Genomic DNA, 24,154 nt, shown 5'->3' with positions numbered 1-24,154 from the left:
TATTCGCAGGCACCCGCATTCAGCAGCGCCTCACCTCACCACCCCCCCATATACCCACATTGTTTATAAGGGGAAGATGGATTTTGCACTTTCCGGCGCCCCATGGAATGCCTTCTCCCTCCCTCTGTGGAGATCCTGAGCGGCATGTGGGTGGGGCATGGGTGGGTGGAGAGCCTCCTGGATACCTGTTTTAAAAAGTGAGCGATTTGCACACAGGAACCAAGGAGAGACCTTTATTTCTTTAGGAACCAAATAAGTTTATTGGAAGAAGTGGCAAAGCTGGAAGAAAAAAACTTAAGTGAACTTCTTCTGCCAGGGCAGTATTGCCGTCTGCATGGCAGGCACGGTGACCAGCGCTCTGGTCACCCCGTGGCTCTGGGGAAGTCCAGTCCACGCTCAGTTCTTGTCGCCGTTGCCCAGGGTGAGCTTGTCAAAGAGGGACCCTGCCAGGTCGACGTCCGGGGCCCCCATCATGCTCAGGCTGGTGACATGACCCTCCAGCTCCCTGATGAACGCCACCTGCTGGCTGGGGTAGTGAGTTGCCAGGAAGTGGTGCAGGTGGGGGTCGCTCTTGTCGATGGCCAGCTGGTGCAGGTGGAGCAGGCTGTGGTTCATGAACTTTTCCAGGAACAAGGTGCACTTCATGGCCTTGAGGCCGCTCTTCCAGTTGACACTGACTGGGCTCCTGATGTCTTGGAAGTCGAGGCGGCCCCCGCGCTGGGTCTGCAGGCGAATCAGGCACCGGGCCCGCATGCTGTGCTCGCGGGAGCGGCGCAGGAAGAACCGGGTGAAGTGCTTCAAGGCCACGTCGTCGCGGTCGAGGTAAACGGCCGTGGCCAGGCACACTAAGGAGGCGTGGAACTCCAGGTTGAAATGGCTGTTGACGGCGGCCTCGCAGTCGGGGTGGTAGCTCTGGCGCACCTGCGAGGGCGGCGCGGGCAGCAAGGTGGACAGCAAGTGCATCGTGGCGGGCGTGAAGGCGAAGCCGCGGGGCCTGCGGTAGCTGCCTCAGAGCGAAGAGGGCGGCCGCTCTGGGGTGGACCGGAAATGGTGTTCGTTTTGGGAGTCAGGCGGTGGGCTCCTGGTCCTGTTACCGGGAGAGGTCGCGTGGTGTTGGCGGGTCACAAACGCTGCACCCACGTTGCGTCACAGGCTGGGTAAGGCAGGGTGACTTTGACGTACGCAGCTGGTATCTATTACGTTTTTAACGTTGCAAAAATATTTCGGTTTCCAAGGGCTTTCTCTTGTTCTCCAGTTGCGCCCTCTTATAGCACGCTGTTCTCATTTTATAAACCCATTGTCTTCCTTAAAATTCTGAGAATATGAATTTGTAAGTTTTGGTAATGTTCTCTTCCGTTTCCTGTATTATAGTTGTTTTCTTCTCCAGAAATAGTTCTGTTTGTTCATCATGATCTTCTCTTTCACTTTCCTCAAGTATCTGGCAACCATTTGCCCATTCGTATTTGGGAGTAAAGGAGTCATGTGATCAGCCAAGGTAACTGGCATGGATCTGATCTACAGTTGGGACGCCCATTTCACTAACAGTCTTCTCCTGCGAATGGAGGGGCTCAGTGTGTCAGTTAGGGAGTCTTTTCTATTTGGGGTACATGGTGTGGAGCTTGTAGGTAAGATAGGGACCATCCCAAGTGCCCAAAGCTTGGCATTTTCTGACATTAGAAGACTTCCGTGTATCTCTTCTGTAATAGATCGTGTCGTTCTCTTTTGTTTCTTCCTCTTCTGCTGAGCGGGTCTGCGGTTATCTCAAACCTGTTGTCATATGGGTTCCCTTCCTGAGCCTTTGAATGACACAAGGAGACTATCACCCCATCGCCTGCAGCACCACTGTGCACTGGATCTTGGTAAGAACAAAAAATAAAAATGTACTGTCTTAGGCCAGCAAGACTTGGGATATTTGTGACAGCAGTGAGCCTACCCTGACTAGTTACCCAAGGGAAGTTCTGGCTGACTACGGGTTATAAGCCATTGTAAGCTTGTAGCATTTCCTCTTGGTGGAAATGCAGATGCAAAAGTTAAACAGTCTAGATAGAGCCGAATCATCTTGCTCTTCTTTCTTTTGCTAAATTCATCAATAATATGTATCAGTCCTGCTCCCTTTTTCCCTCATGGAGAGTGGAATGAAAAATCCCTCAAAGACCCATGAAGCACAAGGAGTAAGTTTTTCCGTTTCCCTCAGTGCTGGGGAAGAAACCCAGGCAGGTGCTCAGGTGGCCGGCCTTAAGCCGACAACAGGAGGCGTAAGGGATGGGACTGGCTGACCCCTGAACCAGTCAGCTGTGGTGAGGGAGATGTGGGTCACGTAGGAACGGGGGGCGCCCCCGGAACCACATAACCGGAGGATGTGTTTGTGTGGGGCAGCTCCCCCGAAGAGGAGGATACTGGTCCAGAGCTGGCAGCGGAGCTAGGGAGATGGTCCAGGGATTGTACCAGTTAGCCTTCCCGATTGGAGTGTGAGGGCTGTAGGCTGGAGGGAGTCCCAGACCTGTTTGTGTCCTCTCCACCACACAGCACGCCGGGCGCCGAGCACCTCATTCCCTGAGCAGTTCTTCGCCTTTGGAAAAGAGTAGAGAGAGAGAAAGGAGCAACAACAGTGGGCTCAGAAAGGCCTGGAAGAACGAGTTTGAGCCATCTGTGGGGGTGGAAAATGGCTTCAGCTCCCAAACGCAGCCTCGGGAGGCCCTGGGGCAGCGCTCTCCACGAAGGGCAGGGTTCGGGAGCCTGGCCGCAGTGAGCACCGGCTAACCAAGGGGACCAGGGCGCCATTCCCAGGGAAAGATTTGATGAGTCCTCACCAGACCCGGTGATTCCCTGCCTTCTCACTAATCCTCGCGATTCTGTGAGGGAGGATTGTTTTTATCATGTCCCACACGAGGAAACTGAAGTCTGCGATATAAACTTCTTGAGCAAGATGATGTGGAACCTGGAGTAAAGTCAGATCTGACTCTCAGCTACACCCCTGGTGACCTCAGTCAATAAAATGGGGTATACACAGGACGCTGTCATGTGGTTTCTTGAGGCCTCTCCCAGGTTTCCATAATGAGAGAACAAAGAGGTGCAGACAAACAGCTGTTCTGCTTCTGTAGCCGCTCAGTTACCCGCCTGCCCCCCTTCTCGGCACAGTCCTAACCTTCAGCAAGGCCAGGTTTCCCGTACGCGGCCATACAGGACAGTCTCTTCTTGCTCAGCTTCTACTAGGAAAGAAGTTTAAGTAAATTTTTGAAAATTTGTGGAGGACCACAGTTTGAGATGGAACAGAAGTTTTCCTCAGCAGGCCGCCAAGCCCCTGACCGTGGCCGGGACGAGGGCGTTGAACTTGGGCACCACTCCTGTCATGTGCCTCCTGGCCAACGCCTCCAGCGGGGTTGTTCTTGATTTACATTCTGCTGGTCTAATCGATAGGTGACATCTCCTCTGAAGTTTGTGATCTCTCATCCTCTTTCAATGGGGGTAATCAATATTTCATCCTAGGGTTAGAACAGAGACTTGGCCTGCCTTTCCACGTAGACTAAAATCAGTTTTCTAGAGAATTATTTAGCACCTCTCTCCCAAACTCCTGTCCCTTGGTCGATTCTCCAAATAACCATTGACACGTGTGTATGCTTCTTCCCAACCAGACTGTACTTGGTGATGTCTTGTGAAGATCACCACCCGTCTCCCTCTCTCCACAGTTTGATGCACGTAAATCCCCCCAAATTGCTTACTGGTTCTGTGTACCTGTTTGGTGTAAGTAAACCACACTTCTCAAATGTGGACGGTAAATCTTCACACCTGAGTTTTTAATCTGGGGGAAGGGGTGGGGCTGATATGTTCGAAAACCACCCATGTTCTGCACTTAGTGGCCAGCAATGGACTCAGACCCATTTCTTGGAGAAACGAGCGCAAAGAGCGATGGGGATCATCCCTGGTCCTCCGTGCATTCCTCACCGTTACTTTATGATTGAGCACGTGTTGTTCAAAAATCCAGTACCTCAGTTGTACTTCTTCATGCAGAAGGAGTTCAAATGATTCCTCTGTCACGTGTGGCCAGAGACTGTGACTCTCTTGTGGAGAGTTGTAGTCTAGCTGTGGTCCTGTGGTTACTGACTGCTATCAAAGGATCCATTTGACCCAAGGAGGGGTGAGGGAGAACCCCTCCAGGAGGAAGGTAAACAACAGAAGTCTTGGGGGTGGGCTCAGCCTCTCAGTAGTGATGCTATTGTCCAGAAATGCCTGGGGCACTCACCTGGGCCATACTGCTTGAGGCAGCCCTCACAGACATTTCCCCTTTGGGAGCCAGTATTGTGATTAGACCCGCCCTCCCCCCCACCCCCCACCCCCCACCCCCGCCACCTTGCGGTTCTTATTATGATTGCAAGACACACTTCAGTAACAGCCATCAGAGAACTTCGAAGAAAAAACATGATTTATTACTCACAGGTCCTGGAGGACACATGGCATGCGTGGAGGCACGCAGCGAGGTCATGGGTAGAAAGAGTACGTGTGCAGGCCTGGGCTTCTTTGACTGGGGTCTAGCACGGGATGCCTAGGGGTTCACAGGTTCAGTCTTTATTGGTGAATTTAAAACATGAGCGGGAATTACAATGCCAGAAGGGAAAAACAAGTGGTCAGGTGGTCAGTTCCCTCAGTCGACCAGAGATCTCCGAAACAAAGGAAGCTTCTGGGGCGGGGCCGCCTGACTCTTCCTCTAGTCCTGTAGCTGGCAGTGTGTTTATTCACGATAGCTGTCTTTGATGTGGGTGCCTAGGCAATCCGAAGCTTCAGGTCAGGCACTTGCATTACAATAAAAAAAAAAACTAACTCAGCTGCTTTCAGTAGAATCCCCCCTGTGATGCTGAAGCATCTGAGTTAGTGGTGAGGACGTTAACACCCTTCAGTCGCTTGTAGGCGGGGAGCTGTCTGGTTTGGAGCGCACATTGTGGCCTGCTTCCGTGGGGAAATATGATACAGCGCTGTCCTGCTGTCGGCGGGGGACAAACTCACAGTCTGGCGAGCCTCTTGGTATAGGGTAGGGTCAGCCAGCAAGGACCTAGCAAGTTCTGCAAAATCATATCATAGTAGGTCATCCCCCAATGCCATCGGGGCACTGCGTTTACTCCACTGTTTCTGGAAAGTCTTAGTCTCCATGGCAGCGTTCCGCAATATAAACTGGGAAGTCGGGCCATCTGGGTGAGCAGCTAGGTCTCCAGCTGGTGCCACGGCCCTGGGGTGTCATGTCTGGTATAGGACGCATAGGCATCTCCAGTGGTGAGCTCTTGGGCTGGGGCGGTATTGTCTGGAATGGTATCCTCTCCAGCAGTAAGTCTGTCTCACTCAGGGGTGAGGTCCTCTGGAGTGGTGGCCACCCAGGGGGGGGTGCATCCTCCCATGTGGCTGTGCAGTTGGGGTATTGATCATGGGCTGGGCATAGGCTAGTCTGATATAACTTAGAGGCTTCCCCGAGGACCGAGCTGCACGTCTGGTGCCTGCTGCTAGTGGAACAAATGGTTAAGAGCTCTCTGGGGTCATCAAGGGCACCTTTAGCAACAGAGTGGGATGCTGTCCTTTCCTTCCCGGAGGAGCTCATCCAAGCACATAAAGATTCTGGGCACATTTATATCCCAGGCTACGGGAGATCTTATGGGTGCTCCTTAGGCATTCCTGGGCTCAAGCCGTGAGGGCAATCAGTGGACAAATCCTGGGAGCACAGTCCCTGTACCCAGGTGGGTTTTATGTACGAGCAATCATAGGGCCAGTTAGCTTGTAGCAGTGTTTGATGTTGAAATTGGGCGAGTGTCATTTAGACATTGCTTCCAGCGGGCCCGTTGCCTATAAAGGGATGCGATCCCCTTGCCGCTCAGACTCAGTGGCACACTAGCCTGAGCCCTTCCAACAGGGCTCGCCAACATTCCCTGCTTTTCCACCCTGTGGTGCTACTGTGGGCCGCAGCAGTGTTTTGACAGCATTCTATCTGGGTGAGGGTTAGGCCCAAGGGCTCTACCAGTAACCCTATCACCCAGGCGGTACAAAGCAATAAGAATAGCCATCAGCAGATGGAACGCTGACGTTCGAATGAGCTGGGGTCAGGTTCCTTCTGGATGAGCTCTCTGTGTATTGCTTAATGGCTGAGCGCGGTTGCTTGGTGGGGGAAAGTACTGGGTCGCCTTGCCTGGCGTGGGGCCAGGCCACGACTTGTAGCTTGCTCGGCATGTTCTCATCCCCAAATGTGGCCTGCGTCCACCAAGCAGAGTTCCTTTCCCTCTTTCAGACACCCAAAGTGCGCCACTGGTTGGTCCCGGGGCGCTGACTTCTGCTTCCTCTAAATTAGCCGGGGCGTTCAGTTTCATCAGCCAGCTCTTGTGGCCACTGTATTTGGTGAGAGCGGCCGGTGTGGAGGTGGCTGCTTTTGGAGAGTCGTCACCGTTGGCAGGATTTCCAAAGAGATGATCTCGCACTGACTTGGTGGGCTTGTGGCCTGTGGGGCATTCAGTGGTGACGGGACCACATAGGACTCTCTGCCCTCGATCAGGCTATATCAGAGGGAAGCGGATGGTCAGATGATGAAAAAGAAAATCATAGCAGCATAGGGAAGTGGAGTCAGAGGTCAAAACGTAAAGGGCCTCGTGCTAGAGTGTGAAAGCTTGAGAACTGCCAGAAACGACCCGCGGTGGCATTTTGGAGGGTGTGTGATAATTGTGTAATCATTGGTATGAGGGGTATAAAGGCTCAGGGGGTGAGAATTAAGCAAGATGAGGGCCTGCGGCAAGAGTTGCATCCATTTCGAGAACCACTTGCTTGCAAATAATTTAAGTGGTGTCTCTTTAAGGAGGTCATTAAGATGCTTGATGAGGCCAGCCACCTGGGGGTGGGATCCTAGATGGAAGTTTGGAAGAATGTTGGGTGGGAGAGCCCACTGTTGAATGTCCTGAGAGGTACAGTGGGTGCCCTGGTCAGAGTCAGCAGTGTTTGGCCATCTGAAGGGAGCAGCATTGAAGGTAGTAAGGAAAGAGATTACCTGTTTTGAGGAGGAATTGTGGGCGGAGTTCACCAAGGGAAGCCTCGTGTTAAGTATCAGTGATGGTGATGGGTTATCTGGAAGCCCCAGCAGAGCGGGAGTATGGTCGGTCTCCCCGGGGGAGTGGGTCCCCGTTGTTCGGTTTGGGTGCAGAGAACGCGCTCATCTATCACCACCTTGGCTGCCGCTGAAGAGGGGGGCGTCCCCTCGCATGAACACGAGTTGTTAAGGCACGAATTCCCCGATGACCTGAGGTTGTGCGGGTCCATTTCGCAAGCTGGGGAGAAGGGTCGGTACCCTGAGGCATCTACAGGGCAGAGAGTGGAGGGCTGAGTGAGGGGGTCTGACCGCAGTATTCCTAAAATGGCCTCAGGTGTGGAAGGGTTAGCATGAGCAGAAACGTGAGAACTGATGATAGGGATGGGGGATTCTGCTAGTTCCTTGCGTATCTTGGAGCCCCAGATGGCCTTGCCTTGTATGAGAAAATTGTCCCGTAGCCATTGGCCAGACCCAACTGCAAGGCTGTTAGCAACAGCCCGGGAGGCTGTGAAAGGCCCCTTTTGGTGGCCTCCTTAAGGGCTGGGTGAACAGCTACAGGTTCTGCCAGTTGGGCTGAGCCAGGAGTGTCCTCCTCGACTAGAAAGGTGCCCGAGGCCGGGTGGATGACGCAGCCCTCCAGCGAGCTGCATGGCATGCAGCGATGGCACTGCCCTCGGTGAAGAGCACTGACTCCCTGTCCATTTCAGACAGGTGGTCCCAAGGGGCTCCCCAAGTAGCCACAGGAGGAGAAAGCGGGGTGGGGTGGGGATGGGGGCTGTCACCTCTCGAGGCTCTCCGGCAAGGGGCTGAGCATGGGGGAAACCACATCCTCCTGTCATTTGGAAAGGCCTTTGACATCAGGTTTAGCCCTCCCCTGAAGGTACCATTTCCCTGTTACCAAGGAGGCATCAGTGGCCGTGCTGAGCTTTTCTCTTAAGAGGCGTCTCTCACTCAGGGCACTTGAGGAACTTGTGTTCAGAGTGATACCGGGCGGGGGGGGGGAGGAGGCTGGCTAGGGGCTCAGTTCCTAAAAGAGCCCGAGAGGCTGCCGAAAGCTGGTGCCCAGGGGGAGTCTACGGGCCTGCCGCTGGGGAAGGTGCTTAGTCCACAACCCCATAGGAAGCCAGGTAGACTCCTGTTTGGTCCCGAGACTGCAGGAGGCCACTTGACATGGAATGTGGAACCAGTGGGAACTAAAGGTAAGACTTGCTGGACTGCGTGCTGGGCACCTTGCAAAGCACACTTGTCGGGCTTTGCCCCAGTGGAAGGTGGGTGACTTGTGTGCGATTGCGTATACGATAGGGCGGGATGAGGGATGTGTTGCCTCCAGAACAGGAAAAAGCCTGATATGTGTTGTGCTTGTCTGAGTGTCGTGGGTGGTTGAATGGTGAGTAATTGATGTTTGGCCGTTGGGGAAATTTCTCAGCCCTTAGAGGACTAGATGATGCCCAGAAACAAGACAGATGAGGCCGGGCCTTGGCTCTTGAGGTCCGGGTGGTGTGCGAAGGGATGCGAATCTGCTCGTACTGCTTTCTCAGAGGAACCCCTGAGCGTAATGTCATCAGCGTAGTGCCCAAAGCGGCACCTTTCCAACTGTAAGGTGCTTAAGTCCTGGTGGCAGAGGTTATGTATGGTTGCAGGGCCGTTTCAGTATCCCACTGGGAAGCACGTAAATGTATAACCTGCCCCCTTCAAAAGTGAAGGCAAACGGAGCCTGGGATTCCTCCAAGGTGGGAACAGAATAGAAGATGTTAGTAGGTCAGTGAACACAGAGGACGCTCCTTGGGCCGACTGGACATCCTCAGTCAGTTCTATGTTATTAGGGATTGGAGCCTTACTGGGGAACCTGAGCCACTGAGGTTTTGATGGCCAACGGTCAGGTGCCTTTGGTTGGTGGCTGGCTTAAGTACTGGCCAAATGGGGCTACTGAACGGGGAGATGGTGGCTTCGTGACTCCAGTCTGAAGCACCTCTTTGATGACGTAGGCGTAGGCCTCCAGCGGCCTGTTTAAGTCCCTACTGGGGAAGGTTTACCGTCTTGACCAGGGGACGAAGAGTCCCTGGCGTCCATTTGGAGAGTCCCACCAGCAAGGCCAAGAACTTGGGCTTACTCCATGTGGCACGGTGTTGTGTCAGTGCCTCCATGCCTATAATAGGAAAGAACGAGCTGGGGGGCCACCACCAGAGGAAGCCATTTGAGGTGAAGGGTCCCAATAGTGATATCCGAATAGCTTTGTGAAGCTTTGATTGTTTTACCAGCAGTGCCCTGTAGGTGGAAGGGCTTCCCTTTTGGGGATACAGAGGGATTGCCTAGAATGGCAGTGACTTGGGTCCCCTTGTCTAGTAGGGCCAAAAAGGACTGTGCATTTTTATTGTCCTAATGGACCACCAGAGTGGTACAGGGGTAATTGTCCCCAGGTGGTGGGACAAGCCCCTGGGAGCGGCTGATTTCCTAGGGTAGGAGCTTAAGTGGCTGCCAGTCCTGGAGGTTAGGGAAGCGGGCAGAGGGGGTAGCGGGGACGGGCTTGGGGCTAGAAGATGGCCGGCAGAAGAGGGCTGTAGCTGGGAGAATGTGAGTTTTGGGGCCTGGAGTTTAGAGAGTGGCTGTCCAGAGGTTAAGTAGCCAGGAACCCCAGGTTTTCCTAACTCCCAGTAGAGGTTTTGCCTGTGTATTCCCATAAGGGACAAAATTAAATCAGAGGTTTATTAGGAAGGGAGTGGGGAACCCTTCCCATTGAGGGACATTTGTTCGAGGGAGACCTTCCTGGAGCGGTGGTGACGGAGGGCCTTGAGTGTGACGTATTGGGGCATCTGGGCAGCAATCTCCTCTGTGTCTAGCAACCATGTCACTGCCCTCCAGTTGCCTGATGGATGGTTTCAGGAGTCCCCCCGAAATGTAGTAGCGCTGCCCTGTGATTAGGGGGGCACTTTGTAAAAAGGAATTCTCTGGGCTTAGGGTCAGATGGGGCCTATTCAGGGTTGGAAACTCAGGGAGTCGTTTGGGTCACTGTGGTGATGGAAATGACAAAGCCATTGGATCATGCCAATTTTGCACAGCAGGAGGCACGGAGGACCCTCACGTGCATGAATGGTCAATGAAGGCCTTTTAAATTAGTGGTCTGACTGTCTCATTCGACCGTATGGCCTTGATCACGGCTGCTCTGGGGAGATCATTGAATTATTATGGCAGCAGTGACATTTTGACGTGGGTACCGCAGGCATCGCACGACAGAGGCGATATGCAAAAGCACGTAGCAGCATGGCAGACCTCCAGCAAGCGGTGTTCCGTTCCCAGGTGGTGTTCCCCCCCTGGGCTGGTCAGCTAGTAAGTCAGTCGCAGCTAACGGGTATTCCTCTTGATTAACTGCAAGGCAATCATGCAATCCTGCCAACAAGGCCAATTGTTTTGTGCTGGTCTCAACCTATCAGTAGTGATCTATTGGCTAGAAATGCCTAGGGGCACTCACCTGGGCCTGAGGTGAGCCCTCACAGACATTTCCCCTTTCAGAGCCAGTGGTGTGATTGGACCCGCCCTGGTGGTTCTTACGATGGCAACAACCATCAGGGAACTTTGAAAGAAAAGAAAAGAAAACCAAGGATTATTACTCACAAATCCTGAAGGATACATGGTACAGCTGGGGCCACTCAGCGAGGTTGCGGCAGAAAGGTAGTGGGCCTGGGGTTGTGTCTTTATTGGAGTCTAGGATGGGGTGCCTAGGGTTTCACAGGTTCACTCTTTGTTGGCGAATTTAAAACAGAAGGGTGGGAATTAAAACTCGGGAAGGGAAAAACAAGTGGTCAAATGGTGAGTTATCTAAGTGGACCAGAGATCTCCGAAACAAAGGAAACTTCTGGGGCCGGGCTGCCTGGCTCTTCCTCTAGTCCTGTAGCCTGCAGTGTGTTTATTCAAGATAGCTGTCTTTGAAGTGGGTGCCTAGGCAATCCGAAGCTTAAGGTCAGGCACTTGCATTACAGAAACAAAACAACACAAAACAAAACCCAACTGTCTGGTGCTTACACTATATTTACATAAAGATGCCCTAATCTTATTGTACATCCTCTAGGGCAGGGATTGGTTACAAAAATGGCTGAGGGAGCAAGAGTGTCCTTCAAATGCGTAAGTCTGCCATATGGTTTTTCTTCCAGTTTTACTGAGATATAATTGACATGTAGCACTGATAAGGTTAAGATGTACAGCAGAATGGTTTGACTTACATAGATCATGGAGTGATTGCCAGTATGAGTTAGCATCAATCATCATATATAGATACAAGGAAGAAAACATGTTTTTCCTCGTGATGAGAACGCTTAGGATTTACTCTTAACAACTTGGCGTGTATACTATAGAGCAGTGTTAATTATATTCATCATGTTGTATATTACATCCCCAGTACTTATTTATCTTAAAGCTGGAAGTTTTCACTTTGTGACCGTCTTCATCCAATTTCCTCTCCCCACATGCCCCACCTCTGGTAACCACAAATCGAATCTCTTTTTCTGTGAGTTATTTTGCTTTGATTCCATATACAGGTAAGATGATACAGTATTTGTCCTTCTCGGACTGATTTCACTTAGCACAATGCCCTCAAGGTCTATTCATGTTGTCACAAATGGCAGGATTTCCTCCTTCTTTATGGCTGAGTAATATTCCGTTGTATATACGTATCCCATGTCTTTGTCCGTCTACAGGTGAAAGGATAACATTTAGGTTGTTTCCATGTCTTGTCTATTGCAAATAATGCTGCTCTGAACATGGGGCGTGGGGTAGGGACAGGTATCTCTTCAACATAGTGTTTTCACTTCCTTCTGATGTATTCCCAGAAGTGGAATTGCTGGATCATATGGTTGTTAATTTTTTTGAGGAATCTCCATACTGTTTTCCATAGTGGCCGTGCCAGTTCGTAATTTCGCCATCAGTGCATAAGGGTTCCTTTTTCTCCATGTTCATGGTGGCATTCGTTATCTCTTGTCTTTTTGATGCTAGCCATTCTAACTGGTGTGAGGTGATATCGCATGTGGTTTTGATTTGCATTGCCCGTGCTGTTGAACATCTCTTCACATAGCTGTTGGTCATTCATGTATCTTCTTTGGAAAAATGTCTATTCCAGTCCCTTGCCCATTTTTTAGTTGGATTGTTTGTTTGCTATTGAGTTGTATGTGTTCTTTACATATTTTGGATATTAACCCCATATCAGATATTTGGTTTGCAAGAATTTTTTCCCATTCCATAGGTTGTCTTTTCATTTTGTTGGTCGTTTCTGTTGCTAAGCAGCTTTTTAGTTTGATGTAATCCCACTTATTTATTTTTTAAATTTTGTTTGCTTGCGCTTTAGATGTCATGTACAAAAAATTCATTGCCAATACCCATGTTAAGGAGCTTTTTACCTGTGTTTACTTCCAGTAGTTTTATGGTTTCTGGGTTTACATTAAAGTCTTTAATCTATTTCCAGTAAATTTTTGGGAGTGGTGTAAGATAGGGGTCTCATTTCATTCTTTTACATGTGAAGATGCACTTTTCCCAGCCACAGTTATTGACGAGACCGTCTTTTCTCCACTGAGTATTGTTGCCTCCCTTGTCAAATATGACTTGACCATATACATTTGGGTTTATTTCTGGGTTCTTGATTCTGTTTCAGTGGTTGAGGTGTCTCTTTTTATGCCAGCACCGTACTATTTTGAAGAAAGTAGCTTTACAACATAGCTTGAATTCAGGAAGTGTGACGCCTCCCGGTTGGTTGTTTTTCAGGATTGCTTTGACTATTCAGGGTCCTTTTTGGGTCCATCTAAATTATAGGATTGTTGCTTCTATTTCTGTAAAAAATGCCATTGGACTCTTGGTATGGATTGCATTAAATCTATGGATGGCTTTGTGTAGTGTGGCAATTTTAACAACATTAATTCTTCCAATCTATGAATGAGGAGTCTCTTTCCCTTTATTTATGTCATCTTTGATTTTGTTCATCAATGTCTCATAGTTTTCAGTGTAGAGATCTTTTGCCTGCTTGGCTGTATTTTTTCCTAAGTAATTTATTGTTTTTGATGCTATTGTAAGTGGGATCGTTTTCTTTGCTTCATTTTCAGATAATTCTTTGTTAGTGTATAGAAACGCTACTGATTTTTGCATGTTAAATTTGAATCCTACAACTTTATGGAATTTATTGATTAGATGGTAAGTTTTTGGTGGAGTCTTTAGGAATTTTTTTAGATATAAAATCATGTCTTCTGCAAATAGAGACAATTTTACTTTTTCCTTTAAAATTCTGATGCATTTTATTTGTTTTCCTTGCCTGATTGCTCTGGCTTAACCATCCAGTACTATGTTGAATAGAAGTGGTGAGAGTGGACACTCTTGTCTTATTTCTAATTTTAGAGGAAAGCTTTCAACCTTTCCACCTTTATTATTATATTAGCTGTTGGCTTGTCAACATTATGACCATGTTATGTTATTAAGTTGAGGTAAATTCTTTCAATACCTAATGTGTTAAGAGTTTTGTTTTAAATCATGAACAGATGTTGAATTTCATCAAATGCTTTTTCTGCGTCTATTGAGTTGATCATATGATTTTTATTTTTCATTCTATTAATGTGAGGTATCACACTGATTAATGTGGATGTGCTGAAACATCCCTGCATCTCAAGATAAATCCCACTGGATCATGGTGAATGGTCTTTTTAATATGCTGCTGAGTTGAGTTTGATAGTATTTTATTGAGAATTTTGAATCTGTATCTATCAGGTATATTGGCCTGTAATTTTCTTTATTGGTGGTGTCCTTTCCTGGCTTTTGTACCAGGGTAATGTTGGCCTCGTAAAATGAGTTTGCGAGTGTTCCCTCCTCTTTGATTTTTTTTGGAAGAGTTTGGGAAGTATTGGCGTTAATTGTTTATTTTTATTTCTTTTTTATTTTTAAAAATTTTATTGGAGTATAGTTGATTTACAATGTTGTGTTTCAGGTGTACAGCAAAGTGATTCAGTTATACATGTACAGACACGTATTCTTTTTCAAATTCTTTTCCCATTTAGGTTATTGCAGAATATTGAGTGGAGTTCCCTGTGCTATACAGTAGGTCCTTGTTGCTTATCTTTTTAAAATATAGTAGTGTGTATGTCTGTGACCGCCAAACTCCCAGTTTATCCGTGATCCTCACCTTTCCCCTTTGGTAACAACAAGCTTGTGTTCTAGGTCTGTGAGTCTGTTTCTGCTTTATGCATAAGTTCATTTGTATCTTTTTTGTAGATTCCGCATATAAGCGATATCATCTGATATTTGTCTTTCTCTGTGTGACTTACTTCACTTATGAAGTAAGTAGGAAGTATGATAATCCCCAGGGTCACCCATGTTGATGCAAGTGGCATTATTTCATTCTTTTTAATGGCTGAGTAGTATTCCATCATAGATATATGTACCACATCTTCCTTGTCCAGTCATCTGCTGATGTACATTTAGGTTGTTTCCATGTCTTGGCTATTGTAAATAGTGCCGCAGTGAACATTGGGGTGCATGTATCCTTTTGAAGCATGACTAACTTTACTGTTGTGTTTGGGTTCCTTATTCTTTTTTGTGTTTGTATCTATTGCAGATTTTCAGTTTGTGGTTACCATGAGGTTTTGACATAGCAGTCTATATACAAATAAGGTTGTTTTCAGTTGCCGGTCTTTGAATTTCAAATGCATTTCCAGTATCCTGCATTTGTACTCTCCTGTTCTCACGATTGCCGGTTTTGATATCACGTTTGTGTGTGGATGATTTCATACCTTTACTTTATGTTTGCCTTTACCGGTGAGCTTTCCGATTCGTAATTTTCTTGATTCTAGTTGTGGCCTTTTCTTCTCCTCCTAGAGAAGTTCCTTTAGGATTTCTTGTAAAGCTGGTTTTGTGGTGCTGAATTCTCTTAGCATTTGCTTGTCTGTAAAGCTTTTGATTTCTCTGTCGAGTATGAACGAGAGCCTTGCTGGGTAGAGTATTCTTGGCTGTAGGTTTCCCCCTTGTATCACTTTAAATGTATTGTGCCACTCCTTTCTGGCCTGCAGGGTTTCTGCTGAAAAATCAGCAGATAACTTTATGGGGATCCCCTTGTATGTTATTTGTTGCTCTTCTCCTGTTGCTTTTAATATTTTTTCTTTGTATTTACTTTTTGTCAGTTTGATGAACATGTGTCTCAGCATGCTCCTCCTTGTGCTTATCTTGCACGGGACTCCCTGTGCTTCCTGGGCTTGAGTGTGTTTCCTTTCTCATGTTAGGGACGTTTTGGGCTATATTCTCTTCAAATATTTTCTCAGCCCCTTTGTCTCTCTATCCTCCTTCTGGGACCCCTGTAATGGAAATGTTGGTGCGTTTAGTGTTGTCCCAGAGGTCTCTGAGAGTGTCCTCATTTCTCTTCATTCTGTTTTCTTTATTCTGTTCCATGGCAGTGATTTCCACCATTCTGTCTTCAAGCTCACTTATTCGTTCTTCTGCCTCAATTATTCTGCTACTGATTTCTTCTGATGTGGTTTCCTTTTTAGTTATTGTGTCCTTCATCTCTGTTGGTTTGTTCTTTAAATCTTCTAGTTCTTTGTTAAACATCTCTCGTATCTTCTCGATCTGTGCCTCCATTCTTTTTCCGAGACCTTGCATCGTCTTTGCTGTCATTACTCTAAATTCTTTTTCAGGTAGGTCGCCTATCTCCACTTCATTTAGTTGCTATTGTGGGTTTTTATCTTGTTCCTTCATCCTCCACATATTTCTCTGCTGTCTCATTTTGTCCGACTTTCTGTATTCGTGGTCTCCTTTCTGCTGCTGCAGGATCATGGCTCCTCTTGCATCTGGTGTCTGCCCCCCGGTGGGTCAGGTTGGTCCTGAGGCTTGTGCAGGCTTCCCGGTTGGGAGGGACTGGTGCCTCCCCATTGGTAGGTGGAGCTTGTCCCTCTGGTGGGCAGGGCCGTGTCAAGGGGTGTGTTTTGAGGGGGCTGTGAGCTCAGGACAACTTTAGGCAGCCTGTCTGCTGATGGGCAGGGTTGTGTTCCTGTGCTGCTGGTTGCTTGGCCTGAGGCGTTCCAGCACTGGAGCCTGTAGGCTGTTGGGTGGGGCCAGGTCTTGAGGCCAAAATGGTGATCTCTGTGAGAGTTCACACCAATCAATATCCTGTGGGTCCTTTGCCACCTGTGTCCTTGCCCCCCCTCCAAGTGAGCCACAGCTGACCCCCACCTCCCTAGGTGATCCTCCAAGACTCATAGGTATGTCCAGCCCAGGCTCTTATGGAGTTACTGCCTTGTGCTGGGTCCTAGTGCATATGAAACCTTGTGTGCACCCTTCTGCAGTGGCATCTCTGTTTCCCCCAGTCCTGCACCCAAGCTCAGCTGGCCTTCGAAGGCAAACGCTGTGGGAGTTCCTCCTCCCGATGCCAGACCCTCAGGCTGGGGAGCCTGACGTGGGGCTCAGGACTCTCACTCTTGTGGGAGAACATCTGTGATATAATTATTTTCCCGTTTGTGGGTCACCCATACCTGGTGGGTATGGGATTTGATTATGTCATGAAAGTGCCCCTCCTACTGTCTTGTTGTGGCTTCTTCTTTGTCTTTGACTGTAAGGTATCTTTGTTGATAGGTTCCAGTCCTTTTTGTCAATGGTTGTTCAGCAGTTAGCTGTGGTCGTGGTGTTTGCATGAGAGGAGGTGAGCTCAAGTCCTTCTGCTCTGCCGTCTTTTCCAGAATCGAGGGGCTGCTTTCAGTTTGCATGCTTGCTGCCTCTTTCCTCCGTGTGTGCTGGCAGTTCTCCCCTTGATATGGGGTGTGCAGGTGCAGCAGCCCTTGCGTGCTCCCAGGATGGCGGGGGCAGGGCTTGGCACCTGCTCACAGGTCTCCTAGGGTCGGCTGCGGTCCATGCACTCCCGGGACATCAGGCGTAGGGCTTGGCGCCTGCCTGTGGGTCTCCTAGGGGCAGCTGCTCTCTGCGCTGTCCCAGGGCAGCAGGAGCAGCGCTTGGCACCTGCCTGTGGGTCTTGTGGTGATATCCTGTGCCCACTTCTGGAGCCCACAATAGCGTTGGTGACTCGCTCCTGCCCTGGGAGCTCCTGTAGTTGGTGCCTCGTTGCCTGGGAGTGCTCACAGGGAAAGAAGCTCTTATAGTGGTCCCACCCCTCTTCTCGTGTGCCCCCCAGTAATGGCACCTTGCCTCTCTGGCAGGCCCTGGCTTCTTCGGAGTACACCCTCAGTTGCCACAGTCCAGCCTCTTCAGGCTGTCTCCGCACAGCCAACCCCAGTCCTGTCTCTGGGCCTGACCTCTGAAGCCTGAGCTTCAGCACCCAGCCCCCTCTGCAACAAGTGAGGCAGGGAGAGTGCACTGAGCTTCTGGCCCAATCTTTTTAAATGTTATTCACGAATGTAAGTGCAAGCGTTTTGAGTTAATCACTTGCGTGATTTCTTATTTGAATAGTGCCCTAGTGTGATTCTTTCCTTAAACTGTTCTTAAAATAATAATACTCTTGAATGGTTATATTCGTACTAAGGGGTGATAATGGATGGTGTTTCTCAGATATTTTGTACCTCAGCATTACTTCCTAGGTAAGTAGGTAACAGTAGAATATATGTTATCACTAAGAGAAACCTAAAACTTAAAAACTACCTTTTCTAAGGGAAAATCAACAAACAAGCATGGACTGGGACCTCAAATTTCCACAAAGGAAATATGCATATGTATAAACAAAAGCCTTTCATCCAGTGTTCTGTTAACGAAGAATGTAAACTAAGTAGAAAGACAGAGTGAGAAACCTTCAGAGCAGATAGATTGTATTTTTTTAATGTGATTATAGGACCATAAAATGAAATGTTTGTGGTCAGTATTTGTATTAGTCAGTGTTCTGCAGAGAAACAGAACCAATAGGATTGATTGATTGATTGTAAGAATTGGCTGGCGCAATTAAGGAGGCTGACAAGACCCAAGATCTGCAGTCAACAAGCTGGAGACGCAGGAGAGCCTGAGTAGAAAGAGAAGCCAGAGGAGCTGATGGGTCAGTTTAAGTCTGAAGGCAAGAAAAAAACTGATGTCCCAGATCGAAGGCAGTCAGACAGGAGGCGTTCCCTATTGCTCAAAGGAGGGTCAGCCTTTTTGTTCTTTTGAGGCCTTCAGCTTATCCACACTAAGGAGGGCAATCTGCTTTACTCAGTCTACCAATTCAAGTTTTTTTTTTTTTTTTTTTTTCCCCTTGCGGTACGAGGGCCTGTCACTGTTGTGGCCTCTCCCGTTGCGGAGCACAGGCTCCGGATGCGCAGGCTCAGCGGCCATGGCTCACGGGCCCAGCCGCTCCGGGGCATGTGGGATCCTCCTGGACCAGGGCACGAACCCCTGTGCCCTGCATCGGCAGGCGGACTCTCAACCACTGTGCCACCAGGGAAGCCCTGAAGTTTATTTAAGGCAAGATTCGTTTTAAGTTTTATTGAGTGATAATTAGCATATCACTTTGTATTAGTCCAAGGTGTATAATTTCATATGTGTATATATTACAAAATGATTGCCACAATAAATTTAGTTAACATTAATTACCTCACATAGTTATAAAATTTTTTCTCTTGTGATGAGAATTTTTAAGATCTGCTCTCTTAGCAACTTTCAACAATGCGATACAGTATTGTTAACTATATAGTCACCATTGCTGTACATTACATGCCTGGAACTTATAATTGGACATTTTTACCTTTTGACCACCTTCACCCATTTCCCCCACTGCCCATCCCCACCTCTGGCAACCACCAATCTCTTCTCTGTATATGTGATTTTTTTTTTTTGGATACCATTTATAAGTACTAGCATACAGTATGTGCCTCCCTCTAACTTATTTCAGTAAGCATATCGGAACTAGACTGACCCTGCGAAAGTAGTCTACTCACTCTATAAAAGCTCACCTTGGGGCTTCCCTGGTGGCTCAGTGCTTGAGAATCTGCCTGCTAATGCAGGGGACACGGGTTCGAGCCCTGGTCTGGGAGGATCCCACAGGCCGCGGAGCAACTAGGCCCGTGAGCCACAACTAGTGTGCCTGCGCGTCTGGAGCCCGTGCTCCGCAACAAGAGAGGCCGCGATGGTGAGAGGCCCGTGCACGGCGATGAAGAGTGGCCCCCGCTTGCCACAGTTAGAGAAAGCCCTCGCACAGAAACGAAGACCCAACACAGCAAAAATAAATGAATTAATTAATAAACTCCTACCCCCAACATAAAAAAAAAGCTCACCTTAATTGTTAAATTTTAGACTCTTCTGTTAAAATCCCAGAAGGCTAATATAATGCTTTTCTCCTTCCCTCTTATTTGGTTCTTTTTCTTTCTTAGCTAGTCACTGAAATCTGCTTTAGGTTATTTCTGGTGGAAAGGTTAGCAGGTAATGCAGTTCCAAACTATGAATAGCTTTTGGAATTAATAAATCCCAAAGATGAGTGTGAGAAAGAGGAATTAATCTTCAAAAAGTAGCTTATGAAAAATATAAATTTATATAGCCTTTAGACATTTGTAATATTATAGCCCTGAGCTGGTGTTTAATTTCAAGTGTATCTGTCTTTTCATTCTAAGGAAATTGCAAACTTCCTAAGGTCAGGGACATTAGATCATGTCTATTTATTTCTATTGCAGAGCTTTCTCTACTTGGGGTGTAATAATAATAATGGTGCAAAGAGTAGTAGATCTTAATTTTAATGCTTTTATTTTAAATTATTTTAGTGTAGTAGTAAAGTAATAGATATCATTTAAAATTACTTCAAGAGTATAGACCTTTAGTCTATTGAATCCAGATCCATTAAATACTGGTACTGGTATTCTGTAGTGTATTATGAAAAATATGATAGCTCACAAAGCTGAATATGTTTTTATTTAAGGATATGAAGGAAAGAATGCAAATATGCAATGTATAGTAGATTTGAGGTTTTTTTTAAATTTTATAGTCTTTTTTTTTTTTTTTTTGGCCACACCACACAACACGTGTGGGATCTCAGTTCCCTGACCAGTGATCGAACCCGCATCCCCTGCAGTGGAAGCGTAGAGTCTTAACCACTGGACCACCAGGGAAGTCCGTTGAGTGATTTTTAGAAGTTAGTTACTTTCGCCACATGCTAGAAAGAAGGTCTGATTGGGGAAGAGGGGTGCGAAATCAGCAAGATGGTGGAATCAGAGGTTCCCAGCTTTAGTGTTCCTCAAGGAAATACAAACTAGCAACTCTCCACAGACAAGAAGGCCTCTGTGGGGAAAAAGAAAAAAAAAAAAAATCCCACGAGCCAGAAGTGAGGCCGAAGCATCCCCCTGTGGACCACAAGGCAGCTTCACTTTGACCACGTAGCCCTTCCTGCAGGCCAGCACGCAGCCGCACCAAGAGGTTTCTCCAGTGGAGCAAAGAGACCCCAGCGTGAGCATCCGGGTTCCATCCTGGGGAGCTTCCCATGAGGTCCACATCCATCCTTCTCGAGGAACACTGGGAGAAAAGGGAGAGCTCAACCGCCTGGTATCAGCTTGAAATAAAGGGGGCGGCGCAGGGCTTCCGGCTTCCAGCATGGAGATTGTGATGGACTGTGTACCTGACGGCAGTGGTGCCCAATCAGAGAGCACAGCCAGCAGTTCCTTCCACCTGTGGTGTGGAGCCAGTAATCTCATCTGGCCAGGGAGCACGTGGGCAGCTCTAGCCAGATCGGGTCCCCAGCCAGCAGTCAGGCCCAGCCATGGAACTCGTCCTCTATCCCTGCTTAGGCAGGGTCGCAAGCCAGCAGCCCCATCCAACTGCAGAGCGCAGCCTCTAGGCTTGCCCAGCCAGGAACCCAAACAGTGACTCTGCAAAATCTTGGAACCCCGTGCACAGACTCGCCTGGCTTAGGAGCCCAGCATACAGCCCCCTGGATGGTTGAGCACATTTCCCATTATGTAAGCTAGTGAACTATAAGAGTAGCTATTTCATTATCTTTCAGTTCTTCCATGTGCTGTCAATTTCTTCCTCACAATGCAAAGATTTGTTGGGTATGCTATAAATATTACAAATGGTGCTATAAATATTTTCCTTACTCAAAGGCCTGGTTTTTATCATACATACTGAAGATTCTTTAGTTGCTCTAAGGATAGATTGAAAAGACAACAACATCCTTATCCTCTGCTTAAATGGTAAGAGGTCAGGAGAGCATGACATGGGTATCGCTGGCCATGATATCCAATTCTACTGGGTTTGTGATTTTTGCATCCTTCCAGAGTTGAATCTAATATATCCCTGCTCCTGCCACACAACTGACACAGCTGTGGTGGCTGTACCAGGCGAGATGGAAGAGCAGGGTACAACTGGTTCCAGAAAATGCAAGTCCATCTTTATGTTTCCTTTCCTAGAGGCCCTGGTGCTGGGAATGTTCTTCCTCTACTTTCAGTGGTTGGGGTCCGAGGTTTCAAGGTGAATATTTCATTGTCCATGGTACTGCTGAGTGTCAGTGTGGAAATAATACACACAACTAGAAGACTTTGACCTCACACTTGACCTTAGATAATTCAGTTACCTGGAGTTTTCTCAGTTATAAAATGGAGATAATAAGTCTTTGGGGTTTCTCTGTGTTATAAACGTCAAAACAAACAAAAAGCCCCCCAAAGATTGTGGATGGGCATTTTGAAAACTTTAAGTAGCTACACTAACACAGTTATACATCAGGCTCTCCCTAATTTCTTCTTCTTCGAAAAACCATGGATTTTGAAGTCTCCCTGGTGTTAAGAAGTCTAACTTCTGTTTGCATCTGTTTATACCTGTATGACAACTAATGCCAATGTGGGTAATTGCTGCAGTGAAGGAACCCATATAATTTCTCCAAGGAAACTTTTATTTTCACCGATAAGCGATAGGAGGCCTTATTAGTGACTCTTATTTTGCAAATGCACATTTTCATCTTAAGCAAAAGCTAGGATTGAGTGAGGTTTAGTTGAAGGCTATCACCCTGGGTAAACACCATCAAAAAGTGTTGTTTTTTTTTCTTCTTGGCTTCTTTCCTGGGTACCTTTTTAGGACCCTTCTTCCTTACTCCCTCCTCTTTCCCAAATGTATGCTGAGTATCTGTTCTGTGATGTTGGCGGTATTAGGCACTTATATAAAGTAATCCTTTAATTTTCAGCAAAGTCTGAGTTTGCTAATATAGCCTCGATTGTATAGTAGAGGAGACATGCTTCTTGAAGTACAAGGTCACATAACCAAAATATGGAAAAGAAGATATTCTAGTGTGTGTCTTCTGACTATAAATGGGTTGCTATTTCTATGACTTGTACATATTCTTGAATGCACTTTTAGAATTGAGGAAACTGTAGATAATTGATTCTACTTTGGGTTAAATGGGAGACTGAAATCTCCTTTCTTACCTGTCGTGCACATCACAGCTCTTCTAATGAACTACTGCCCATGGAGTCATTTCACACTACAGTTTGAGGTACCTGATTTATTTATTTCAGAGATAAACTCATTCATTCATGCAGTTGAGTATTTGAGGGCCTGTTATTTAAGAGGGGGTGATTTGTGTTAGAATCCAATGGGGTAAAGTAGATAATGAGCACATTGACTGGGACATATAGTATTAACCTTACATACAAAGGAAATGACACGTAGCCCTTGTTGTGGATGTGACTGCAGTGGAAACTCTGAGAAAGGCATGTATTATAATACAAGAAACTCTGATAAATTGTATTTGATCAGTAAAAAGAAGGAAAACGAATGAGATCTTTTGAAGAGGAAGAGACCACTTCTGGTAGGGATTGTTTCACATTATGGGAACACAAGATGAGGGTAGAACGGGTTTTCATTGTTAAAATGTGAGGGAAAAATTGTAGACTCTTAATCAATCCTATCATTTAGAAAAGCATCTCCTCTATTAATTCATTCAGCAAATAGTTATTGAGCATCTACTTTGTGCTCTGCATTTTCTATGTAGTGAGAACTTAGAGGCTAATTTAAAATGTCTCTGTTTTCACAGAGGGTTAAGCCTAGAGAAGAGAGGAAATACAGACATAAACATAGATATACATACCACATCTCGTAGAGATACATTTAAAGATAAAGCAGGGGAAGGTGGTAGAGAGTGATAGACGGTGATAATTGGGGTGTGGTAGTCTGAGAAGGACTCTCCAGAGTTGCGACATTTGAGCGATACCTGAATAAAGCGAACCGTATGAACATCTAGGAAAAGAACATTGCAGACAGAAGGAAGAGCAGATTCAAAAAGCTCTGAAATGGGGTATTTCTCATTCTCAATGGAGACTTTAGATTTTCTTCCAAGTGTAATGGGAAGCCTTCTGAGCATTGTAATTGGGGAGGAATGGGACCTGATGTTGATGTTTAAAAGGTGACTCTGGTTTACTGTGTGGAAAATATTGTAGAGTGTGAAAAGAATTGCAGTCGGAAAGCAAGGTAAGAGGCCCTTGCTATTGTGTGGCAAGATATGGTGGCTCAGAGAAGAGCAGTAAGGGTAGAGATGGTGAGAAGCGCTCCCTTTGGGAATATATCGTGAAGTTATATCCAACTTCAGCATGGAATTAGAGAAGTCAAGGCTAGCCTGAGCAATTGGCCGAGCGGTGACGCCATTTACCAAAATGGGGAATATGGCAAGAAGAGCAAATTTAGAAGTAGGAATTTATGTGTTCTTGTGATAATGCCTTTTCTTTCTTTCTTTCACTGAAGTATAGTTGATGTACAATGTTGTGTTAGTTTTAGGTGTACAGCAAAGTGACTCAGTTATACATACATATATTCTTTTTCAGATTCTTTTCCATTATAGGTTACTACAAGATATTGAATATAGTTGCCTGTGCTATACCGTAGGTCCTTGTTGTTTATGTATTTTTTACTTTTAGTAGTGTATATCTGTTCATCCCTAACTCCTAATTAATCCCTACCCCCACCTATCCCCTTTGGTAGCCATAAATTTGCTTCTATACCTGTCAATCTACTTCGTTTTGTAAATAAGTTAATTTGTGTCATATTTTAGATTTCACATGTAAGTGGTAAAAAGATGTGGAATGAATATACACACACACACATACACACACACACACACACACACACACACACAATGGAATATTACTCTGCCGTAAAAAAGAATGAAATAATGCCATTTTCAGCAACATGGATGGAAGTAGAGATTATCAT

The 24,154-nt window shown here is 46.9% G+C and overlaps 1 pseudogene; it reads right to left on the bottom strand.

Moving 5' to 3' along the window:
- Nucleotides 1-396: 396 nt before the first annotated feature.
- Nucleotides 397-963, bottom strand: LOC137216699 (ferritin heavy chain pseudogene; annotated as a pseudogene).
- Between the last annotated feature and the right edge of the window lie 23,191 nt (nucleotides 964-24,154).

The sequence above is a fragment of the Pseudorca crassidens genome, chromosome X (genome assembly GCF_039906515.1).
Source record: "Pseudorca crassidens isolate mPseCra1 chromosome X, mPseCra1.hap1, whole genome shotgun sequence".
NCBI lineage: Eukaryota > Metazoa > Chordata > Mammalia > Artiodactyla > Delphinidae > Pseudorca > Pseudorca crassidens.
The sequence above is the reverse complement of the archived record's forward strand: the minus strand, read 5'-3'. Positions and strand labels throughout refer to the sequence as shown.